Raw genomic sequence first — 25,362 nt, 5'->3', positions numbered from 1 at the left:
GAAATCCCTCTCGATTGACAGTCTCTTTGAACAAGAAGGTCTCTGAACGATCCGTCCATTTCTCTACGCCTCGGCATGTCCCTTTAAAGTCAGATACTTTAGTTCAATCTAATCATAGAGTCCCTCGTAATTCTCCAACACATGAGCATTGGTTATCACAGCATTCAGGCCGTCAAATGCCTGTTGAAACTCCACTGTCCACTGGAATTTGTTATGCTTCTTCAGCAAGTCCGTCAGTGGAGCAATCACGCTACAAAGCTTTTGCACAAATGTTCAACCAAATCCATTCATGCCAAGGAATCGCATTATTTCCCTTCGTCTTGAGGGTATCGGAAACTCCGCAAGGAAAGTGACTTAGGCTTTTCCAAATTCACTTTTGGCTAGGTTTACCACCAAACCCGCCTCCTGAAGTCGATCGAATAACTCCCTCAGATGTTTCAAATGTTCTGTCCATGTCTGGCTGAAAATTACCAGATCGTCGATGTATACCGCACAATTGGGTAATCCTGAAACGACTTTGTTAGTTAACCGTTGAAATGTGGCTGGGGCGTTTTTCATACCAAATGGCATAACTTTGAATTGGTATATACCATCTGGAGTCACAAAAGCTGAAATCTCCTTCGCCCTTTCGGATAAAGGTACCTGCCAGTAACCTTTAAGTAAATTCAGTTTGGAAATAAAAGCTGATTGTCCCACTTTCTCAACGCAATCCTCCAAACGTGGGATAGGATAAGAGTCCATTCTTGTAACTGCATTAACCTTTCTATAGTCCACCGTTAAACAACCGTTGGGTACCGCCTGGTTTAGGTACCATCACTATGGGTGAGCTCCATTGGCTGCAGCCCACTTCAATTATGCCATTTTTAACCAGACTGTCAATCTCTTTGTTAACCTGTGCCAATTTTAAAGGGTTAAGTCTATATGGATGTTGTTTGATAGGAACAGCATTTCCCACATCTACATCATGTATAGCCATTTTAGTACTTCCCAATTTATCTCCACAAACCTGCCCATGTGATATCAATAACTCTTTCAGGTTAGTTTCTTTTTCCTCTAGAAAGTAACTCAACAATTTATCCCAATTTTTAAGAACATCCTTGTTTTCCAATTTAATTTGAGGTATGTAAAATTCACAATCATCTGGATTTGGTTCGTCACTTTGAGTTAGAATCATTAAAACCTCCTTTTTTTCTCCTTCCCTTTCAAAGTACCTTTTAAGCATATTCATATGACACACTCGGTGAGTCTTCCTTCTATCTGGTGTTTGTACCACATAATTCACCTCACTTAATTTCCTTTCAATCTGATAAGGTCCACAAAACCTAGCTTTTAAAGGTTCACCTACCACTGGTAACAACACTAAAACTTTATCCCCACTGGCAAAACTACGAACTTTGGATTTCTTGTCCACTACCCGTTTCATCACATGTTGTGCAACTTTTAAATGTTGTCTAGCCAATTCACCTGCCCTATTTAATCATTCCCTAAAATTTGACATGTAATCCAATAATGTAATTTCCGATTTCTCACTCACCAATTTTTCCTTAATTTAAGTGGTCCCCTTACCTCATGACCAAAAATTAGTTCAAAAGGACTAAATTTGGTAGACTCATTAGGTGCACCCCTAATTGCAAACAGTACGAATGGAATTCCTTTATCCCAATCCTCTGGATAATCGTGACAGTGAGCCCTCAACATTGTCTCTAATGTCTGATGCCACCTTTCAGACGCTCCCTGTGATTCTGGATGGTACACAGTTGATTTAAATTGTTTTATTCCTAAGCTATCCATAACTTCTTTGAATAACTTTGAGGTAAAATTTTAGCTTGAGTTTTCCTTATTCCCAAATGTCCACCCACTGGTACCTCATGTGCAATTCGCAACACCTCCTTTCTATACCGTACCGGCAATTCTCCTTGATGAACTTCTGCCCACTTTTCATCCGCCTGCATATGTACAGGTCTCCATTTTCTCATCAGGACATCACGTTTATGGTAATCACGCTCTGGTATCCACTCAGATTCCACTTCCGTGTATGCTTTCTGATACATCCGTTTTATTTCTGTATCTTTCTGTTGTAACTCCGCCAATTTTCCTGAACTAAAAATATCAGCCTCATCCTCCACCTGTTCCTGTTCTTTTTCAAACATCTGATCAAAAATCGTTTCTGATAATTGCACTTCAACTTCATCTTCACTCTTTGATTTCTCCTCTTGTCTTAAGCTGTGACTTTGCAACCTTGTTACTACACAATCTGGAAAAATCCCAGGATATTTGTCCTTCAACACTTCAGTTGTCTGATTTTCCACTGGCTTATCCACCACAGTAGGCATCACTCCCACCTGCGATCCAGCTATATTATTACCCAAGATAAACTGTATTCCAGGACAAGATAGTTTCTCTATTACTCCTACTGCCACTTCACCACTCTTCACTGGACTTTCCAACCTTACCTTATAGAATTGAACACTACTCCTCGCACCCTGAATTCCACATATTACCACCTTTTCTGGCAACATTCTTCCCAAACTCCTCATCTCTTACCATTAAAGGTTGACTAGCTCCCGTATCTCTTAAAATTGTGACTTCTTTACCTACTCCTTCTGATACACATGAGTAAACTTTACCCACACAAGTAAATTCTTTGAAGAGATCTGGCACCTTCTTATCAATCATCTCTTGATCAGGCTGTACAATCTTTTGCACCTCCTTCGCTTCACTTGGACTTTCCTTTACCACTTTAACAAACCCCACTGTCTTATCCTGTTTTCCCACATCAGCCTTCCCAGTGCTTTTCTTCAACCACCAACACCGTGACTTTACATGGCCTAGTTTATTACAGTAAAAACATTTGAAATTTTTCATTTATTTTCCACCCTCCTGGATTTGTTTTTTAATCTGAGGTACACTCTCCTTATTATCTCCCATCAGATCACCTTTACCTTTACCACTTGAGTATTTCTCATGTCCCCAGTTTCTATCCCTCATAGGCTGAAACTGATGTCGGAAACCAAGCTTTGATTTATGAACTAATTCATAATCATCTGCCATTTCTGCTGCTAATCTCGCAGTTTTAACCCTCTGTTCTTCCACATGAGTTCTCACAACATCAGGAATTGAATTTTTAAACTCCTCCAAAAGTATAATTTCTCTGAGAGCTTCATACGTTTGGTCTATTTTCAAATCCTTATCCACCTCTCAAAATTACTCTGTTTGATCCTTTCAAACTCCATGTATGTTTGACCAAATTCTTTCCTGAAATTTCTAAATCTTTGTCTGTAGGCTTCAGGCACTAGTTCATAGGAACCTAAGATGGATTTTTTCACCTCCTCATACGTCCCAGATACCTCCTCCGGTAGTGATGCAAACACTTCACTGGCCCAACCTATCAGCTTTGTTTGAATCAGTAACACCCACATGTCCTGTGGCCATTTCATTTGTTTAGCTCCTTTCTCAAATGAAATGAAAAAGGTTTCCACCTCCTTCTCATCAAACCTTGGCAATTCTTGGACATATTTAAATAGATCCCCACCAAGCCTTCGACTTTGATGCTCTTTCTCACTATCCTCATCACTATCATCCAACTGTACGTTTCCCTTTACGTCTGCCAATTTTAACTGACTTTCATGTTTCAAGGCCATTTTCTGAAGTTCAAACTCTCCCTCATTATCTTTTTCCCTGATCTGTATCTCCCTTGCTCTTTCTTTTTGTTCTGCGCAGGCTATTCTTTCTTTTCTCCCTTCTTCTCTCTCCTTTTCTTTTTCCTCTCTATCTCTTTCTCTCTCTCTTTCTTTTTCCTCTCTATCTCTTTCGTATTCAAGCTGCTTTAGTTCTTTCTCATTTTCCATTTGTTTAATTTGCAACTGAAATTTTGCCTTTTTCAATGAGTCAAACTGTATCTTAGGCAACTTTAAATGCTTAGCCACCGCCATAATTACCTCATCTTTTCGCTTTTTGTCAGGTAATGTTAACTGCAATGTTTTTGGCAAATCTAACAGTCTGCTTTTAGTCTCTGTCCGTTAGGTACTGCGTGTGACCATCTCCATCTCCCAAAACTTCAGAGCCTCTGAAAGTGTCATTGTCCACAACACACTCCCGACTTAAACTAAAATACCACATCTGAAAAGCAACCACAATATACTCACGTCTCACTGTCTTTAAGTTCACTAAGCCAATCCAATAGATAGACTTTTATCCCCCTCGAGCCACCATTTTGTTATGGGCCAGGGTTTAGAGAATCCCAAAGTGTATCATGGAATTCACCTGACCCACAACTTTTACTAGATTGTGGTATGAGGAGCACACGGCCCACCCTACAGGTGTGGTACAGCAGAAATGGAAAAGTATTTTTTAAAGCAAAACAATGTTTATTCTATGAACTCAAGTTAACCTTTTTAAAACATACAGTGAACCTCTCAGCAACCATAAATTCAAATACAACCCCCAAAGAATACAACACTGCGTACTGCTTAATAACTTCCCAAACAACATCCAGCCAAAAGAAACACCTTTTAACAGAAGCACATTAGGTTTACATTTACTACTGAGAACATTTATAATTCTGAATTCACCATCTGATCAAGAGATAGTCTTTTGATGGCAGAGAGAACAGCAGTACACCTGCTTGGTTTGGCTTCAGCTCCAACACTGAAAACAAAACTAAAACACACCTTGCAACCTGCTCAAAAACGAAAGTAAAAAGCTGACAGACAGCCCAGCCCCACCCACTCGCTGACATCACTGCAGTAATAAACACCCATTTCTTAAAGGTACTCTCACTACAGATATTTATATACACACCCATTTATAAACACCCATTTATTAAAGGTACTCTCACATGACAGAATGTGCAGTTTGTTGTGTGTGAGTGTGTGTGACTGCGTTTTTTTGTGAGTGTGCGGTTTGTTGTGTGTGAGTGTGTGGTTTGTTGTGTGCGGTGTGAGTGTGTGGTATTTGAATGTGAGTGTGCGGTGTGAGTGTGTGTGTGTGATGTGTCATGTGAGAGTACCTTTAAGAAATGGGTGTGAAATAAATGTACCTTTAAGAAATGGGTGTTTATCAGTGATGTCAGAGTGTGGGTGGAGCTAGGCTGTCTGTCAGTTTTTTTACTTTTGTTTTAGGCTGTTTGCTGCAGGGTGTGATTCAGTTTTGTTTTCAGTGTTGGAGCTGAAGCCAGACAGAGCAGGTGTACTGTTGATCTCTCTGCCATGAAAAGACTATCTCTTGATCAGATGGTGAATTCAGAATTATAAATGTTCTCAGTAGTGAATGTAAGCCTAATGTGCTTCTGTTAATAGGTGTTTCTTTTGGCTGGATGTTGTTTGGGAAGTTATTAAGGATTACTTAGTGTTGTATTCTTTGGGGGTTGTATTTGAATTGATGGTTGCTAAGATGTTCACTGTATTTTTAAAAAAGGTTAACTTGAGTTCATAGAATAAATATTGTTTTGCTTTAAAAAATACCTTTACATTTCTGCTGTACCACACCTGTAGAGTGGGCCGTGTGCTCCCCATACCACAATCTATTAAAAGTTGTAGGTCAGGTGAACTCCACGATACACTTTGGGGTTCTCTAAACCCTGGCCCATAACAGGTGCGAGTGTGCGGTTTGTTGTGTGTGAGAGTGTGCGGTGTGTGAGTGTGGTTTGTTGTTTGTGAGTGTGCGGTGTGGAGTGTGCCGTATGGGTGTAAGTGTGCAGTTTGTTGTGTGTGAGTGTGCGGTTTGTTGTGTGTGAGTGTGCCGTTTGTTGTGTGTGCGGTGTGAGTGTGTGGTTTGTTGTGTGTGAGTGTGCAGTACATGCGGTTTGTTGTGTCTGACTATGCGGTGTGTGTGAGTGCAGAGTGTGCAGTTTGTTGTGTGTGACTGTGCGGTGTGAGTGTGCGATTTGTTGTGTGAGTGTGCTGTGTGAGTGTGTGTGATTGTGCGGTATGAGTGTGTGAGTGTGCGGTATCTTTGTGTGCAGTGTGAGTGTGCGGCTTGCTTTGTGAGTGTGCGGTGTAAGTGCGCGGTGTTAGTGTGCGATTGTGAGGTACGAGTGTGTTTGAGTGTGCGGTTTGTTTTGTGTGAGTGCGGTGTGATTGTGTGTGTGCGGTGTGTGAGTGTGCGATGTGTGAGTGTGCGGTGTGAGTGTGCGGTGTGTGAGTGTGTGGTGTGTGAGTGTGCGGTGTGTGAGTGTGCGGTGTGAGTGTGCGGTGTGAGTGTGTGAGTGTGCGGTGTGTGAGTGTGCGGGTGTGAGTGTGTGGTGTGTGAGTGTGCGGGTGTGAGTGTGTGGTGTGTGAGTGTGCGGTGTGTGAGTGTGCGGTGTGAGTGTGTGGTGTGTGAGTGTGTGAGTGCGCGGTGCGTGAGTGTGCGGGTGTGAGTGTGCGGTGTGTGAATGTGTGAGTGTGCGGTGTGTGAGTGTGCGGTGTGTGAGTGTGCGGTGTGTGAGTGTGCGGTGTGTGAGTGTGCAGTGTGTGAGTGTGCGGTGTGTGAGTGTGTGGTGTGTGAGTGTGTGGTGTGAGTCTGCGGTGTTAGTGTGTGAGTGTGAGGTATGAGTGTGTTTGAGCGTGCGGTTTGTTTTGTGTGAGTGCGGTGTGATTGTGTGTGCGGCGTGTGGGTGTGCGATGTGTGAGTGTGCGGTGTGTAAGTGTGCGGTGTGAGTGTGCGGTTTGAGTGTGTGAGTGTGCGGTGTGAGTGTGTGAGTGTGCGGTGTATGTGTGTGAGTGTGCGGTGTAAGTGTGTGAGTATGCGGTGTGTGAGTGTGCAGTGTGAGTGTGCGGTGTAAGTGTGTGAGTATGCGGTGTGTGAGTGTGCGGTGTGAGTGTGCGGTGTGAGTGTGTGAGTGTGCGGTGTGTATGTGTGCGGGTGTGAGTGTGTGGTGTGTGAGTGTGCGGGTGTGAGTGTGTGGTGTGTGAGTGTGCGGTGTGTGAGTGTGCGGTGTGAGTGTGTGGTGTGTGAGTGTGTGAGTGTGCGGTGTGTGAGTGTGCGGTGTTTGAGTGTGCAGTGTGTAGTGTGTGAGTGTGTGGTGTGTGTGTGTGCAGTTTGGTGTGAGTGTGCGATGTGAGTGTGCGGTGTGAGTGTGCGGTTTGAGTGTGTGAGTGTGCGGTGTGAGTGTGTGAGTGTGCGGTGTATGTGTGTGAGTGTGCGGTGTAAGTGTGTGAGTATGCGGTGTGTGAGTGTGCAGTGTGAGTGTGCGGTGTAAGTGTGTGAGTATGCGGTGTGTGAGTGTGCAGTGTGAGTGTGCGGTGTGAGTGTGTGAGTGTGCGGTGTGAGTGTGCGGTTTGAGTGTGTGAGTGTGCGGTGTGAGTGTGAGTGTGCGGTGTAAGTGTGTGAGTATGCGGTGTGTGAGTGTGCAGTGTGAGTGTGTAGTGTGAGTGTGCGGTGTGAGTGTGTGAGTGTGCAGTATGAGTGTGTGAGTGTGCGGTGTGAGTGTGCGGTGTGAGTGTGTGAGTGTGCGGTGTGAGTGTGTGAGTATGCGGTGTGTGATTGTGCAGTGTGAGTGTGCGGTGTGAGTGTGTGAGTGTGCGGTGTGTGATTGTGCAGTGTGAGTGTGCGGTGTGAGTGTGTGAGTGTGCGGTGTGAGTGTGCGGTGTGAGTGTGTGAGTTTGCGGTGTGTGATTGTGCAGTGTGAGTGTGCGGTGTGAGTGTGTGAGTGTGCAGTGTGAGTGTGCAGTGTGAGTGTGCGGTGTGAGTGTGTGAGTGTGCGGTGTGAGTGTGCAGTGTGAGTGTGCGGTGTGAGTGTGCGGTGTGAGTGTGTGAGTGTGCGGTGTGAGTGTGCAGTGTGAGTGTGCGGTGTGAGTGTGTGAGTGTGCGGTGTGAGTGTGTGAATGTGCGGTATTTTGTGTGTTCCTGTGCATCAATTAAACATTCTGACCCCCAGTTTTCCTGTTGATTTTCTCAGTGTCGGTTGGTTCAGGAGGAGATCCTCAAGGTAGGGATTGATCATTCTGCTTCCAAAATCACCCGAAACGAACCCTATCTGATCCTCCCAATCACCCTGGGAAGGCACACCTCTGCTAATATCTTTCTTTTATAAATGTTTTTTATTGGGTTTTTGAACAAAGTATATTTACCGTTATGTACACAAAATAGAATACATATATATATATACATAGAAGAGAAGGGAACACGCACAAAAAACAAAACAAACAACAACAAAAAAAAGTTAGAATAAAATAACTGGCAGGGTATTATGTGCTAGCTCAACAACAGCAGCTCAGCTCTGTACAATTGGCAGTATTGTTTTTGGCACATAAGTAGGCATCTGTTTGTGGGGGGGGGGGAGGGGGGGGGGCACTGGGGGGGGGGGTACATACACATTTGGACGTCGGGGAAACAATTACAGAACAATTACAGAGGGCAATACGTGAATGGATCTGGTGTTGGTGTTGTCCTCCCACAGTCCAAAGACAGGTTAGGTGGATTGGCCATGATAAATTGCCCTTAGTGACCAAAAAAGGTTAGGAGGGGTTATCGGGTTGTGGTGATAGGTGGAAGCGAGGGTTTAAGTGGGTCAGTGCAGGCCTGATGGGCCGAATAGCCTCCTTTTGCACTGTATGTCCTATATTCTTTCTAGCCTTGCTTTTCCCTCCTTCCCTGTGCCCCCCCCCCCCCCTTCCCGGTCCCCCCCCCCCCTTTCCCCCCCTTTTTCTCCACTCTCCCGTATATCTCTCTTTTGTCCCCCTTTCCCCTGTTCCTATCCCCATTTGCTCTCCCGCCTCTGTTGAGTGGTGTCCGCCCCTCCCCCCACCCCCTGCCTGGCGCCGTCCCTCCTATTGGGGGCGCGCTGCGTCCTGCTTTGTTGCATGCCCCCGGCGCTAGCTTTCCTGCTAGTGCGGTGTCCCCCCTCTCGGGAGTTGCTGTCTCGCTTCTCCCCTGCCCAGCCTCTGCGGTTTTCTGCCCGCTCTTCCCCTATCCTACCCTGCACTCCTCTTGCTTGCTCTCCCTTCTCCGCTACTCTCGTTCCCGCGTGCTGGGGCCTGGCCTCCCACCTGAAGCGGTCCCTCGGGTCGTGGTTTGCTTTTTGTTCAGGATGCACTTGCCGTGGTGGGGGGGAGGGGGGGGGGGGGGCTGGCATTGCCACCCCCCCCCCTTGTTGGCTTGCTGTTGCCCCTTACCAGGGGCCCCTTATTTCTACCCTAGCTGTTGGTTTTCCAGCCCGTGTTCCTCGACAAACCTGTTTGCTTCGGCGGGGGCTGTGAAGAAGGATTCTCTTTCTTGGTATGTGACCCTGAGTGTCGCTGGGCACAGCAAACCAAAACGTACGTCGTTCTTGTGAAGAGCTGCTTTCCCTCTATTGAATTCGGCCCGTCTCCTGGCTAGGTCTGCCCCAGTGTTCTCGTAAACTCTAATGAAGTGCCCTTCTCATTTACAGGTTCTGTTTTGCCTGGCCTAGCGCAGGATTGTTACCCTGCCTTGGTACCGGTGCAGTTTAACTATAACTGCCCTCGGATGATCCCCTGCCCTGGGCTTCGGGTGCAGCGACCGGTGTGGTCTGTCCATTTCTGGTGGGTTGGGGTAAGTTTTCCTCCCCACTGTTACCCAGCATCTCAGCCACGTAGGCCGTGGGAATTCTACCCTCGATCCCCTCTGGAAGGCCCACTATCCTTACATATTGCCTTCTCGAGCGGTTCGCCTGATTGTCCACTCTGCCCTTCAAGCTCCCCTGCATTGTGACCAGTCTCACCACTGATGCACAGTCAATTGCACAAAGACGAGAGTTGAATACAACTGAGGCATTATTGCTCGAAGATGTGTGGCCTCCCACAGCAGCTGGCGAAATGGCTGCAGCATGGAGGACACACATATTTATACTCCGCCTACTGGGCGGAGCCGGCAGGCAGGGACTACCGTCATACCTGTAGTACAGATCCTACCATACATCACCTAATAGAGGTGCAACAGTGGTTTACCACATTCACCCCCTGTTAAAATTTAGTCCGGCGGGGGTAGTGGAGAATTATATACAACAACTGAATTTTACATGTACAATTTTTGTGAGAACAAAAATGTCTTTTGAAGTCCAGTGGACCAGTTAGAGGTTTAACCGGTCCGGGGCCTTGATGTTCCGCTGGGAGCGACGCAGTGGTGGCGGCGATGCCGATGCTGGTCTTCGGTGACTCCGGGAGCATGCCAAAATCCTCTTCATCCTCGGGCGTGGGCAGGGGGAGGACGGATGGTCCTGGGGGGGTTGCTGCTGGGAGCGCCGGGGGAGGGAGGGTGGCGCCGGGCCGGAGGGGTGTGTGTGTGGGGAACCTGCTGGTGCCAGGTCCAGAGGGGGACAGTATCCTGGCGGCCGTCGGGGTACGCCACGTAGGCATACTGGGGGTTTGCGTGGAGCAACTGCACCCTCTCCACCAACGGGTCCGCCTTGTGGATTCGGACGTGCCTGCGGAGAAGCACGGGACCTGGAGCTGCGAGCCAGGTCGGGAACGACACCCCAGATGTGAACTTCCTGGGGAAGACAAAGAGACGTTCATGGGGTGTGTTGTTAGTGGCGGTGCACAGCAGTGACCAAATGGAGTGTAGTACATCAGAGAGGACCTCCTCCCAGCAGGAAGCCGGGAGATTCCTGGACCGTAAGGCCAGTTGGACGGCCCTCCATACCATTCCGTTCTCCCTCTCTACCTGTCCGTTTCCCCGGGGGTTATAGCTGGTCGTCCTGCTGGAGGCGATACCCCTGCTGAGCAGGCACTGACGCAGCTCATCGCTCATGAATGAGGATCCCCTGTCACTGTGGATGTAGGCGGGGAAACTGAACAGAGCGAAGATTGTGTTGAGGGCTTTAATGACGGTGGCAGACGTCATGTCGGGGCATGGGATGGCGAACGGGAATCTGGAGTACTCATCGACCACACTGAGAAAATACGTGTTACGGTCGGTGGAGGGGAGGGGCCCTTTGAAATCCACGCTGAGGCGCTCAAAGTGGCGGGAGGCCTTCACCAGGCGCGCACGGTCCGGCTGGTAGAAGTGCGGTTTGCACTCCGCACAGACCTGGCAGTCCCTGGTGATTGTCCGTACTTCCTCGATGGAGTAGGGCAGATTGCGGGCCTTTATAAAATGGTACAAACGTGTGACTCTCGGGTGACAAAGGCTGTCGTGCAGGGTCCGGAGTTGGTCTACTTGTGCGCTGGCACATGTACCTCGGGATAGGGCGTCTGGGGGCTCGTTGAGCTTGCCGGGGCGATAAAAAATCTCGTAATTATAGGTGGAGAGCTCGATCCTCCACCTCAAGATCTTATCATTCTTGATCTTGCCCCGCTGTGTATTATTGAACATGAAGGCTACCGACCGTTGGTCAGTGAGGAGAGTGAATCTCCTGCCGGCCAGGTAATGCCTCCAATGCCACACAGCTTCAACGATAGCTTGGGCCTCTTTTTCGACAGAGGAGTGCCGAATTTCTGAGGCATGAAGGGTGCGGGAAAAGAATGCAACGGGCCTGCCTGCCTGGTTGAGGGTGGCGGCAAGGGCGACGTCTGATGCGTCGCTCTCCACTTGAAAGGGCAGCGCCTCGTCTACTGCGTGCACCCAGGCCTTGGCGATATCGGCTCTGATACAGGCGAAGTCCTGTTGGGCCTCGGCCGTCAGGGGAAACTGGGTGGACTGTATGAGTGGGCGGGCCTTGACCGCATAGTTTGAGACCCACTGGGCGTAGTATGAAAAGAACCCCAGGCAGCGTTTGAGGGCCTTGGAGCAGTGGGGGAAGGAGAGCTCCATGAGGGGGCGCATGCGGTCAGGATCGGACCCCAGAACTCCGTTCTGGACCACAGAGCCGAGGATGGCTAAGCGGTTTGTGCTGAATACGCACTTCTTGTTATAGGTGAGGTTTAGGGGAGTGGCGGTGTGGAGAAATTTTGCAAGGTTGGCATCGTGGTCCTGCTGATCATGGCCGCAGATGGTGACATTGTCTAGGTACGGAAAGGTGGCCCGCAAACCGTACCGGTCGACCATTCGGTCCATCTCCCTTTGGAAGGCCGAGACCCCATTGGTGACACCGAAGGGAACCCTGAGGAAGTGATAGAGGCGGCCGTCTGCCTCGAAGGCAGTGTAGGGACGGTCCGCTTTGCGGATGGGGAACTGGTGGTAGGTGGATTACAGGTCTACCGTTGCGAAGACCCGGTACTGTGCAATCTGATTGACCAAATCAGATATACGTGGGAGGGGGTACGCGTCGAGCTGCGTGTACCGATTGACGGTCTGGCTGTAGTCCACGACCATTCTGTGTTTCTCCCCAGTTTTAACTACTACCACTTGGGCTCTCCAGGGGCTGTTGCTGGCCTCGATGATGCCTTCCCGAAGCAGCCGCTGAACATCGGACCTGATGAAGGTCCTGTCCTGGGTGCTGTACCGTCTGCTCCTGGTGGCGACGGGTTTGCAATCTGGGGTTAGATTTGCGAAGAGGGAAGGTGGATCAACCTTTAGGGTCGCGGGACCGCGCACAGTGAGGGGTGGTAGGGGCCCGCTGAATTTCAGGGTTAGGCTCTGGAGGTTACACTGGAAGTCCAGGCCGAGTAGTAGGGCAGCGCAGAGGTTGGGGAGGACGTAGAGGCGGAAGCCGCTGAATTCTACGCCCTGGACCGTGAGTGTGACCGTACAGTATCTCCGGATCACCACGGAATGGGATCCGGAGGCCAGGGAGATTCTTTGATTGGCGGGGTGTACCGCGAGGGAGCAGCACCTTACCGTATCCGGGTGGATGAAGCTTTCGGTGCTCCCGGAGTCCAGCAGGCAAGAGGTCCCGTGTCCATCGATTTTAACGCTGGTCGATGCGGTAGCAGGTTGTGCGGACGAGACTGGGCGATGGTCACTGAGGCGAGTCGTGGTTGGTCGTCGCTGGTGTCGGATGATGGGGTGCCCGTGGGGCACGGGTCCTGGAACGCTGGTGGTGCCCATGTGCTGTGGGGGAGACAAGATGGCGGCGCCTGAAGATCTTCGGGAGGTCAAAATGGCGGCCGCACGTGGCGGGGGTTGAAAAAGATGGCGGCGCCAATGGGCTGCACATGTTGCACGGAGGGGAAGATGGCGGCGCCCACTGGCCATGCTTGGTCTGAGAGGGAGAAGATGGCAGCGCCCACTGGCCGCGTGTGGGCTGAGGGGTAGAAGATGCCAGCGCCCACTGGCCGCACGTGGTCCGGGGAGGTGAAGATGGCGGTACCCATTGTCCGTAAACGAGGGAGTTGGGGGCGATAGCGGCGACTGCGCGGGCCTGGCACACTGTGGCGAAGTGCCCCTTCTTAGCGCAAGCCTTACAAAGGGCAGCGCAGGCCGGGCAGCGTTGGCGAGGGTGTCTCTGCTGGCCACAAAAGTCACATCGCCCCCCGGGCTTCACTGGCTGGTGCGTGGCGCAGGCATATTGGCTGGGTAAGGCCCCCGCTGGAGCGGCCGTCTGTGGGGTTCACGATGCGTAGGAGGGGTGGGCCGCGCGGCTGGGGGTGTAAGCCTGGATATTGCACGAGGCGACCGTCATCGCGAGCGCTAGCTTCTTTGTCTCTGTGAGATCAAGCGTGGCCCCCTCTAGAAGTCGCTGGCGTATGAGGTCCGACCCAATCCCCGTAACAAAAGCGTCCCGCATAAGGAGGTTTGAATGTTCCATGGCCGTAACAGCCTGACAGTCACAGTCCCGGACTAGTGGGATTAGGGCCCGCCAGAAGTCTTCTATGGACTCACTAGGGAGCTGAGAGCGAGTGGCGAGTACGTGCCTAGCGAAGAGCGTGTTCGTCTTCTGGGCGTAATTTACTTTGAGTAGCGTCATGGCTTTGGTGTAGTTCGGCACGTCCTGGATCAGCGAAAAGACGTTGGAGCTCAACCTCGAGTACAGGATCTATATTTTCTGAGCCACCGGAACAGGGCTTGGCACCGAGTTGATGTACGCCTCGAAACAAGCTAGCCAGTGCTGAAAGTCCTTTTTGGCGTCGCTTGATTGCGGATCCAGCTGCAGGCGATCCGGCTTGATGCGGAGGTCCATCTTCTGAAAACCTTAGAGCAATAAATTGATGCTCGATCAATTGCACAAAGACGAGAGTTGAATACAACTGAGGCTTTATTGCTCTAAAATGTGTGGCCTCCCACAGCAGCTGGTGAAATGGCTGCTACACGGAGGACACACATATTTATACTCCACCTACTGGGCAGAGCCAGCAGGCAGGGACTACCGTCGTACCTGTAGTACAGGTCCTACCATACATCACCCAATATGAAATGAAATGAAATGAAATGAAAATCGCTTATTGTCACAAGTAGGCTTCAAATGAAGTTTCTGTGAAAAGCCCCTAGTCGCCACATTCCGGTGCCTGTTCGGGGAGGCTGGTACGGGAATTGAACCGTGCTGCTGGCCTGCCTTGGTCTGCTTTCAAAGCTAGCGATTTAGCCCTGTGCTAAACCAGCACCTAATATAGGTGCAACAGTGGTTTACCACAACCACCTCCTTCTCCAAGGCCGTGATCCGGTCGCTCTTGTCAGTCGCGGCTTTTTCCAGCTCCTTAATGGTCGCCTCTTGGGGCTTCCAGTCTCTCCTCTGCTCTGCCCAGGGCGAGCTGCACCTCCGCCAGGGCCTTGGCATTGCTGCCTGCACCGCGGCCTCCATGTCTGCTCTGGCCTCTGCCTTGTTTTCCTGCTGATGTTCCCTCAGCACCTCGGCAAAGGCTGCCTTCCAGTTCCAGCTCCCCCCTGGCCCAAGGAGAAAATGCTCCTGTCTGTCCAGTTCTTTTTCTTGCGGCGAACTTTCCGTTCCGCCGCTTCGTGCGCCGGTTAGCTCGTCTGAGAGGGCTCGCCCATGGCCCCTCCTGCTTCTGGTGCCCTTTCTCCCTCTGCTTTGGCTCCCTTCTGGCATTTTCTTTCTTTCCCCCTTTTTTTTCTCCCCCCCTTTCCCTTTTCTTTTCTCCCCCTTTTCTTTTCCCCTTCCCTTCTCTCCTTTAACTCTTTGTTTTCCCCCTCTTGAAACCCTTTTTCAAAAGCATTTTTTTAAAAAAAAACTTTTTAAAGAGGGGAAAGAAATTTCTCTTCTTTCTCTTTACAAGTTTCCTCTTCGAAAAGATTTTGGGGAAGTTCTTTTTTTTTTCTCTCTCACTCACCCACACGCCGGGTCAGGACGGTCGAGAGAGAAAGGCTTCTGGCTGGGCCGGGTGTCCTCCTTTGTTCCGCCGCCTGCCTCGTGGTCACCTCCGGGGGGGAGGGGGGGGGAGGGGATCGGTCCCCGCCGCTGGCTCGGTCCTCGCTCGGTCCCCGTGTTCTCCTGCCTCTCCTGCCGTTTGGTGGAGGGGGGGTCGATCCCTGCTGCTGGCGCGATCCCTGCCGCTTGTTCGATCCCTCCTTTGCTAAAATCTTGATGTCCGCATTCAGCAGAAGTATGGGCCTGTATGACCCACACTCCACTGGATACTACCCTGCTTAAGCAGCAACGAGTAGGAGGCCTGTCCCATTGTTTTCGGCAAGGCCCCCCCTGACCATCATATCCTCGAGCATTTACACTAGCCACAGCGTCAGTTTGCCGTTAAATTCCTTGTACAATTCCCCTGGGAACCCATCCAGCTCTGTCGCCTTCCCTGCCTGCATCTTCCCGATTGCCGCCTTCACTTCCTCCACCTCCACCGGCTCCACCATCCCCGCCTTCTCCACTTCACCCAACCTCAGGTACTCTAAACGCCCCCCCCCCCTCCCCCGCCAGGAACTCCCTCATCTCCCGCTCATCCCCCTGGTGGTTCCGGCTTATACCAGTCCCCATAACATTCCTCAAAGACCTTATTAATCCGCTCCGGGGTCACCTCCAGCTCGCCCGTCCTATCCCAAATCCGAACCATCTCCCTCACTGTGGCCTGCTGCAAAGCTGACCTGCCAACATACGCGCCTTCTCCCCGTACACGTTGACAGCCCCCCCCTTTGCATTTCTCAGCCTGACGCACTGCTTTCCCCATGGACAGCTGATCAATCCTCGCCTGCAACTCCTCTTTTCCAGGAGCTCTGGATCCCAGTCCCCCACATACTTCCCATCCACCTCCATCATTTTTTCCTCAACCATTGGTATTCCTCCCTCTCCTGCCTATCCACCTTAGCCTGAAACGAGATCGCCTACCTCTTCGCCACTGCTTTCGGGGCCTCCCAAACCACCGACCGCGAGACATTCCCCATGCAATTGAACCCCACATACTCCTCGATCACCTTTCCTATCTTATCACAGAAGCTCTGCTCTGTCAACAGCCCCGCATCCATCCCCCACCCCAGCATCTGGGCCACCTCTTTCTCCAGTCTATCCAGTGTGATCTGGGATCACAACTGCCGAATACTCTGCCCTCTTAGCTCTGGCCAACAGCGCCTTCCACACCTCGAAAAATATCAATCCTTGAGAACACCTTGTGCACTGGGGAGAAAAATGAATACTCCCAGTCCCTCGGGTGTAAAAATCGGGTGTACAAATCTCCACAGGTCAACCCCCCCCCCTCCATCTCCCTCATAAGCCCGGCCAATGCCTTCGCTCCCCCGATGGGGAGAGCGAGCACGGCTGGGACCTGTCCACCCTCAGCTCCAGCACTGTGTTCCAATCCGACCCGCCCCCCCCAACCCAAATCACTCAAATCCAGCATATACACTGACCAAAGCCACCGACTTCCACTCCAACGCACCCGTTACGATCAGGTACCTGCCCTCCTGATGCGCCACCAAGTTCGCCATCTTGAACCTCCACCCAACCCCCTCACATTCCAGATCACCATTCAGACCAGCCAGCCCCCCCCAACCATCCACACCTCCCAGGTCTATCGAAACATGCTCGACCAGGCCCCAACGACCGCAGCCCCTCCCCACACCACACTCCCGTTCACTAGCCAACCTTCATTTGCTGGCGCGGTGACCCCTGCCAGTGCCCCTCCCTCATCCCCACCACATCCTCGATAACCTGGCTCCTCATGCCCAGAAGCCCTCTAACCCCACCCCCCCCCTCACCCCACACTCCCACCAAAAGCTAACTCCAACCCCCGGCCTTGCCGCCACATTGGGAGACCTCATCGCCTAAACAAAGAATAAACACCTCCATAAGAAGAAACAAGAACACCTGTGGAAAAAAACCTATTGGGGAAATAAAAAACAGGAAAAAAAGCTCAAAGGAAAACATTCCCAGTCCACACCATCGAAGTCCAGATCCCAACTCTCATCTCAGTCCCAGCCCTTCAGCCTTAACAAACTCTTCCGCTGCCTCGACCGTCTCAAAATAACAATGCTTTGAATTGTGAGTCACTCTCGGCTTCTCTGGGTAGACCACTCTAAACCTCACTCCACTGCTGCACAGTGCCGCCTTCACCATTCCAGAGGCCACTTGTCTTCTCGCCAACTCCGCCGTTAGGACTTGGTGGACACGTTTACCAACGCCTTCCCAATTCACTTCCTGCTTTTGCTTCGCCCAACTCAAAACCGCCTCCTCACTCAAAACCTTCTCCTTCAAGTGGTAACTGTGGCAGCAGACGATGACCGCCCTTGGTGGCTCATTTGTTCTAGGCTTTGGCCAGAGCGACCAATGGGCCCTATTCAGCTTTTTTAAAGTTCATGTTACAGGATGCGGGTGTCACTGGTTAGGCCAGCATTTATTGACCATCCCTAGTTGCCCGTTAGAAGGCGGTGGTGAGCTGCCTTCTTGAACTGCTGCAGTCCTTCAGGTGTAGGTACACCCACTGTGCTGTTAGGGAGGAGTTCCAGCTTGTTGCCCCAGCGACAGTGACGGAACGGCAAAATATTTCCAAGTCAGGGTGGTCAGTGACTTGGCAGGGAACCTCCAGGTGATGGTGTTCCCAGGTATCTGCTGCTCTTGTCCTGCATTATAGGAAGGATGTGGAAGCATTGGAAAGGGTGCAGAGGAGATTTACCAGAATGTTGCCTGGTATGGAGGGAAGATATGAGGGAAGGCTGAGGGACTTGAGGCTGTTTTCGTTAGAGAGAAGAAGGTTAAGAGGTGACTTAATTGAGGCATACAAGATGATCAGAGGATTAGATAGGGTGGACAGTGAGGACCTTTTTCCTTGGATGGTGATGTCCAGCACGAGGGGACATAGCTTTAAATTGAGGGGAGATAGATATAGGACAGATGTCAGAGGTAGGTTCTTTATTCAGAGAGTAGTAAGGGCGTGGAATGCCCTGCCTGCAACAGTAGTGGACTCGCCAACACTAAGGGCATTCAAATGGTCATTGGATAGACATATGGACGATAAGGGAATAGTGTAGATGGGCTTTAGAGTGGTTTCACAGGTTGGCGCAACATCGAGGGCCGAAGGGCCTGTACTGCGCTGTAATGTTCTATGTTCTATGTTCTAGATGGCAGTGGCTGTGGGTTTGGAAGGTGTTGGTCTAAGAAACCTTGGTGAGTTATTGCAGTGCATCTTGTAGATGGTACACACAGCTGCCACTGCTGGTCGGTGGTGGAGGGAGTGACTGTTTGTGGAATGAGGAGCAATCAAGCGGGGCTGCTTTGTCCTGGATGGTGTCGAGCTTCTCGAGTATTGTTGGAGCTGCACTCATCCAGGCAAGTGGAGAGTATTCCATTATGCTCCTGACTTGTGACCTTCACAGGACGAAGTCTTACAACACCAGGTTAAAGTCCAACAGGTTTGTTTCGATGTCACTAGCTTTCGGAGCGCTGCTCCTTCCTCAGGTGAATGAAGAGGTCTGTTCCAGAAACACATATATAGACAAATTCAAAGATGCCAAACAATGCTAGGAATGCGAGCATTAGCAGGTGATTAAATCTTTACAGATCCAGAGATGGAGTAACCCCAGGTTAAAGAGGTGTGAATTGTCTCAAGCCAGGACAGTTGGTAGGATTTCGCAGGCCAGATGGTGGGGGATGAATGTAATGTGACATGAATCCCAGGTCCCGGTTGAGGCCGCACTCATGTGTGCGGAACTTGGCTATATGTTTCTGCTCGGCGATTCTGCGTTGTCGCGGGTCCTGAAGGCCGCCTTGGAGAACGCTTACCCGGAGATCAGAGGCTGAATGCCCTTGACTGCTGAAGTGTTCCCCGACTGGAAGGGAACATTCCTGCCTGGTGATTGTTGCGCGATGTCCGTTCATTCGTTGTCGCAGCGTCTGCATGGTCTCGCCAATGTACCACGCTTCGGGACATCCTTTCCTGCAGCGTATGAGGTAGACAACGTTGGCCGAGTCGCACAAGTATGTACCGCGTACCTGGTGGGTGGTATTCTCACGTGTAATAGTGGTATCCATGTCGATGATCTGGCACGTCTTGCAGAGATTGCCATGACAGGGTTGTGTGGTGTCGTGGTCACTGTTCTGAAGACTGGGTAGTTTGCTGCACACAATGGTTCGTTTGAGGTTGCGCGGTTGTTTGAAGGCAAGTAGTGGGGGTGTGGGGATGACCTTGGCAAGATGTTCATCGTCATCAATGACGTGTTGAAGGCTGTGAAGAAGATGACGTAGTTTCTCTGCTCCGGGGAAGTACTGGACGACGAAGGGTATTCTGTCGGTTGTGTCCCATGTTTATCTTCTGAGGAGGTCGGTCCGGTTTTTCGCTGTGGCGCGTTGGAACTGTCGATCGATGAGTCGAGTGCCATATCCCGTTCGTACGAGGGCATCTTTCAACGTCTGTAGATGTCTGTTACGCTCCTCCTCGTCTGAGCAGATCCTGTGTATACGGAGCACTTGTCCATAGGGGATGGCTTCTTTAATGTGTTTAGGGTGGAAGCTGGAGAAGTGGAGCATCATGAGGTTATCCGTGGGTTTGCGGTAAAGCGAAGTGCTGAGGTGACCGTCCTTGATGGAGACGAGTGTGTCCAAGAATGCAACTGATTTTGGAGAGTAGTCCATGGTGAGTCTGATGGTTGGATGGAACTTATTAATGTCATCGTGTAGTCGTTTCAGTGATTCTTCGCCGTGGGTCCAAAGGAAAAAAATGTCATCGATGTATCTGGTGTATAACGTCGGTTGAAGGTCCTGTGCGGTGAGTAGGTCCTGTTCAAACTTGTGCATGAAGATGTTGGCGTATTGGGGTACAAATTTGGTCCCCATGGCTGTTCTGTGCGTCTGGATGAAGAACTTGTTGTCGAAGGTGAAGACGTTGTGATCCAGAATGAAGCGGATGAGTTGCAGAATTGCGTCTGGAGATTGGCAGTTGTCGGTGTTGAGTACTGAGTCACATCTCCACATTGTGACTTTTAGATGGTGGACAGGCTTTCGGGGGTCAGGAGCTGATTTACTCACCGTGGGATTCCTAGCCTTTGACCTGCCTGTGGTGTTGGGTGCTCTGGTGCACAGATGAGCCAACACAGTTGTATGTGGTACAACTCTATTTTATTATAACTCTTATAATACAGTTCGTTCTGGATACTCTGCACGTGCTGTCTCCCTAAGTGTGTTTGGCAACAGATGTGTCCTGGTTCTCCTCTGCAGCTAATACTGACCACCGGGGGTCGTGTCTGTGCTTTTATATCTTTCTGTCATTGGTTGTGGTGTTGTGTGTTCTGATTTGTCTGTTGGTGTGTCTATCATGATGTGTGTGTTTGAATATCATGACATCCCCCCTTTTTACAAAGCTATGTGCCTACGTGGTTATAAATATAATTGTGTCGTGAGTGCATCGAAGAGTGTGTGTGTGTGTTATGTACAGCGTGTGTATATGACGTAACTATTTACATGGGGCGATGTCGGGTGCGTCACACTAACAAGGTTGTACCACAACAAAACTTGGATGCGAGAGAAAAAAAAAAAAAACTTGAACATTGGTCTGGTCAGACGATATCTGGAACAATAAACAACAACAGGTTATAATACAGAAGTGTTTGACTTTTTGAACGTATGAACAGCGTTATAAGTCCAGTCTAATGGGTGACCGCCTCAAGAATGGGCTGGTCCTCAAGCCGGTTCAGCTGTGGAGATTTGGGGTCACACTGGTTCACCTTGGACTGTTGGAGGTGATGCTGTTGCCGAAGTCTCTACTTTACCATTTGTTGTACTTCGTGCAGTGCTTGGTTTTTTTCATTCGTGCAAATATAACATTCAACATCTTTGTTAGTGGTGCCTTGGCTGTGGTTTGGTTCTGGTGGCGATGGAAGGGGCATGATCCGTGGCATCTCCATGAAGTCATCCTTGGGAACCAGTGGAGGATCCGGCGTGTGCGTACGGTTCAGTTGCGAGCGTGGAAGGCGGCGCAAAGCTCGCTGATTGCGCCTACGCACCAATCCATCCGCCCTGCATGCCAGGAACAAGGTGGAGTCTTTTTCTTTTTATGTTTGTGGTGGACGGCATCTTGTAGCCGATGGGTCGTTGCCATCGAAGTAGCACCATCACTAATATCATGCAAGGCGATGACTGTGCCAGATGTGGAAGTTGGCCGAGACCGTGTACGCTGGTTCCGGCCACCTGCTGTGCCGGAAGGGCGACTCCGCAGAGAAACGTCGAAGCATGTCGCCTTGGAGAGAGAATTGTTGCTCGCATCAACGTCTGGCGATGGCGCGAATTGGTGTGTCCATCTTGGACCGCCGGTGCTGGTTGCCACTGCCGACCCAGTGGGACTGCCACGCGATCCATTCCCTGTCGCCGTGGCATCCGCCGTCACCCTGAGCGTGCCATCACCGAGGCCGCGACACCGCCCGTCCGGAGCAAGGTCTGGCGTGCGCGAATCAGAGTCGGCGCTTGGCTGCTCCCCATCTGGAGTCCGGTCTGCCTTCCGTCGATGCCCCCCGTCCGGACTCCCAACAGGTTCACTGGAGGCAGCCGAGATTCCCTGAAGCTGCACTTCTGGAGTCGGAACATGCAGGAATGCACCAACCAGTGGAGAGGGTCGAGCCATCGAGGGTGGAAGCGGTGCGCTGCCACCGCAGTCATCAGTGGTCCCACCGTGATCGTCGAGTGCCTCGGTACGCACTAGGCGAGGTCTGTCACCTTGCACCTTTTGCATGGGAAGTGGGATGCTGTCGTCACTCGTCTCACATCCCGTGGATAGATCCTCATTAGCAGCTTGCTGTTCACTAGGGTTGGGTAAATTGTCAGAGTTTTCATCTGGTGGTGCACACCATGTCGGTGGACTGTCATTGTCTTGCCGTTGTCCTTCATTTGGGCTTTTCTTCTTTGGAATTTTAAATCTTCCCCCAGACATTGCAGAACCTTGTTTATTACCCCCAAATTCTCCCATAGGTATGGTCTCGAATATAGGATCCAATGTTTCTATCGACATTGTACTATTTTCCAAAGAACATTCCGTTTCACTTTTCTTCTCAGGTGCCTCATATGTATCTTTGTCTAATGTACATGCCTTCATGGTCTCTGGGTCTGATTTTGCTGGGACTGGCATGGTCACAGTCTCTCTTTTACTGTTCTCAATTGCCCACATTATACTCCCCATACATAACTGCTTAATCACTGGGGTTAGTGTGGTACAATGGATAATCGGGTCGACCTTATCTGCATCTTCACCATTAGTGGAAAGCACACTTGGTTCACTTGAAACTGCTGTGGGTTTTAAATTCGTTATCTGGCTACTCGATGTCGGTGTCCTCAGGATTCTTGCTCCAATGTTCTGCTCAATAATCAGTGGAGCGTGTATAGGCTCAATGCAATTAATGTTCCCCATAAGGTTTGAAGAGTCATTACTGACTAACTGCTGGTCTCCGAAGTTGGGATTTTGCGGTGTTGTGTTGAAGGGAGACATTTGTCCCTGCTGTAGATATGATTCAGGTTGTGTTATTTCCATTACCTGAGGATCAATGTCTTGTCCATTTTTTCGATCCGTACTAAAACACTGGCAATTCTCAGTCTGCTCCTTGCAAGTTAAACATTCAATTAATTTCGTTAGCAAATCCTCAGCATCCTTCTGTGGCCGTGCAGCATTATTAATCTCTGTTCGGCTATAATGATCCTGAAGGTCAGCGCATAAACCTTTTTTCTTCGGGCTTGGACGAGGCGATTCCTTTGGCTTGTCTTCAGTTGGGCTTGAACAGTCTTCAGCGTTGTGCCCTTCATTGTAGCATGAGAGACCGTCATGTTCATGCTGCTGTGTAGTGGAGCATGGTAGGCTGTTATAGCCTTCTTGCTGTTCACGTGAGCATGGCAGACTTGCATCGTCTGCCGCTGGTTGGTCAGGAGAGGTTGCTAGACCCTCATGGTCTTGTTCCTGCAAGGACTGCGCTCTGGAGTCTTGCATTCCTTCCATCGTGGAGTCCGTCCACGAGCTCTCTGTGGAGGCTTGTGACACTGGAGTCACTTCTTGTTCGTGCAAGGACTGCGCTCTGGAGTCTTGCGTTGCCTCTATCGTGGAGGCTGTCCACGAGCTCTCTGTGGAGGCTTGTGACACTGGAGTCACTTCTTGTCCGTGCAAGGACTGCGCTCTGGAGTCTTGCATTTCTGCAATTGTGGAGTCTGTCCACGAGCTTGCTGTGGAAGCTTGTGACACTGGAGTCACTTCTGGTTCATGCGGGGACTGCACTCTGGAGTCTTGCATGTCTTCTTTCATAGAGTCGGGAACGTTGAGCGGGACGTGGACCACGCTCTGTGTGGCAGCAGGGCACTCTCCGTGTGCTTGCACCGCTCCCTGTCTGTTAATGTCAGGCTGCAGCATCATCCGGTACTGATAAGTTGGAACGTCATATCTGCTGGATTGAAGATCCTCAAATCCGAAAAATGAATCCGCATCTGCGTCGGATTCAATGTGGAGGCCGCCAATGTGCAACACGAAAGGTTCGTCCGAGTCATAGTCATATAGGACCACGGAGCTATCATTGGGCTCGCGAGGTCCGGAAACACTGTAAAGATCGTCATCGAAGTATTCAAGGTCGGAATCATCGGCTTGTGCGTAGGTAACTGCTTGTCGGAGGGTTCTTCGGAGGTCAAATTCATCTCCTGGGTCAATTTGCGGCACTGTGCTGTCATTCCAGGTGAGGGAAGGTTGTTTTACAGCTTTAACAGATTTTTGTTTTTTTGATTTGGGACGTTTCCCTTTTAAATTGGATTTGGGACATTTCCCTTTTAAATTGGTGCAGTCTGGGGCCTCTGACATCCTGACGCTCGGTATGTAGCACGTAGGAAGCGACTGCGCATGCTCAGATTGCTGTTCCTTTACCGATGGCCGTTTTCTTGACTGCGCATGCGCAGTATCTCGCGCATGCGCAAACGAAACTTCCGGTTCTGCGCACTGCTCGCGCAACTGTGCTAGCGTGATACCTTTAGCAAGATGGCCGCCGACCTCGACCCAGCCTTCTCTCAGGCCCGGGATTTCGGCCTCTGGGAATTCGGGCTCCGGGATCCCAGCCACGAGGTGAGTACTGCCGCTTTTCTTACCTTTATGTGCCGATTGGATTGCGTTTTCTTCACAGTACTTGGAGAATTTGCCCAGGACTGCCTGGTAATCGTACCTTTGCTGCCTCCTGAAGAACCTGAACCTTCTGAATATTTCTCTTGCCCTTGCACCGGCGATGGTGAGGAGAAATTCAATTTTTTCCCTATCATCCAGGTCTTGGATTTCAGCTGCCACCAGGAACAATTCGAACATTTGCCGGAATCGCCGCCAGTTTTCGCGGAGGTCGCCGTGGCACTGGAGCGGCTGCGGAACCGGGAGCTCGTACATCATGCCTGGGCACTGCTGGTTGTCTGTGTACACGGAGGTATGCCGGCAGGTATCGATCCACTCCTGTACCATGTGGTGTTGGGTGCTCTGGTGCACAGATGAGCCAACACAGTTGTATGTGGTACAACTCTATTTTATTATAACTCTTATAATACAGTTCGTTCTGGATACTCTGCACGTGCTGTCTCCCTAAGTGTGTTTGGCAACAGATGTGTCCTGGTTCTCCTCTGCAGCTAATACTGACCACCGGGGGTCGTGTCTGTGCTTTTATATCTTTCTGTCATTGGTTGTGGTGTTGTGTGTTCTGATTTGTCTGTTGGTGTGTCTATCATGATGTGTGTGTTTGAATATCATGACACTGCCCTGGTAGCCACAGTATTAATATGGCGAGTCCAGCTCAGTTCCTGATCAATGGTAACCCCCAGGACGTTGATTTTGGGGGATTCAGCAATGGTAATGCTATTGAATGTCATGGGGTGATGATTAGATCCTCTCTTGTAGTAGATGGTCATTGCCTGGCACTTCTGTGGTGCAAATGTAACTTGCCACTTGCCGGCCCAAGCTTAGATATTGTTCAGGTCGTGCTGCATTTGAGCACAGACTGCTTCATTATCTGACGAGTCACAAATGGTGCTGAACATTGTGCAGTCGTTCGCAAACATTCCCACTTCTGAGGTTATTGATGAATCAGCTGAAGATGGTTGGGCCTAGGACATTACCCTGAGGAACTCCTGCAGTGATGCCCTGGAGCTGAGATGATTGACCTCCAACCAGCTCAACCATCTTCTTTTGTGCCAGGTATGACTCCAACAAATGGAGAGTTTCTCCCCTG

This window comes from Scyliorhinus torazame, chromosome 12 (assembly GCF_047496885.1).
Source record: "Scyliorhinus torazame isolate Kashiwa2021f chromosome 12, sScyTor2.1, whole genome shotgun sequence".
In the NCBI taxonomy this organism is placed as follows: domain Eukaryota; kingdom Metazoa; phylum Chordata; class Chondrichthyes; order Carcharhiniformes; family Scyliorhinidae; genus Scyliorhinus; species Scyliorhinus torazame.
Note: the sequence above shows the minus strand (reverse complement) of the source record.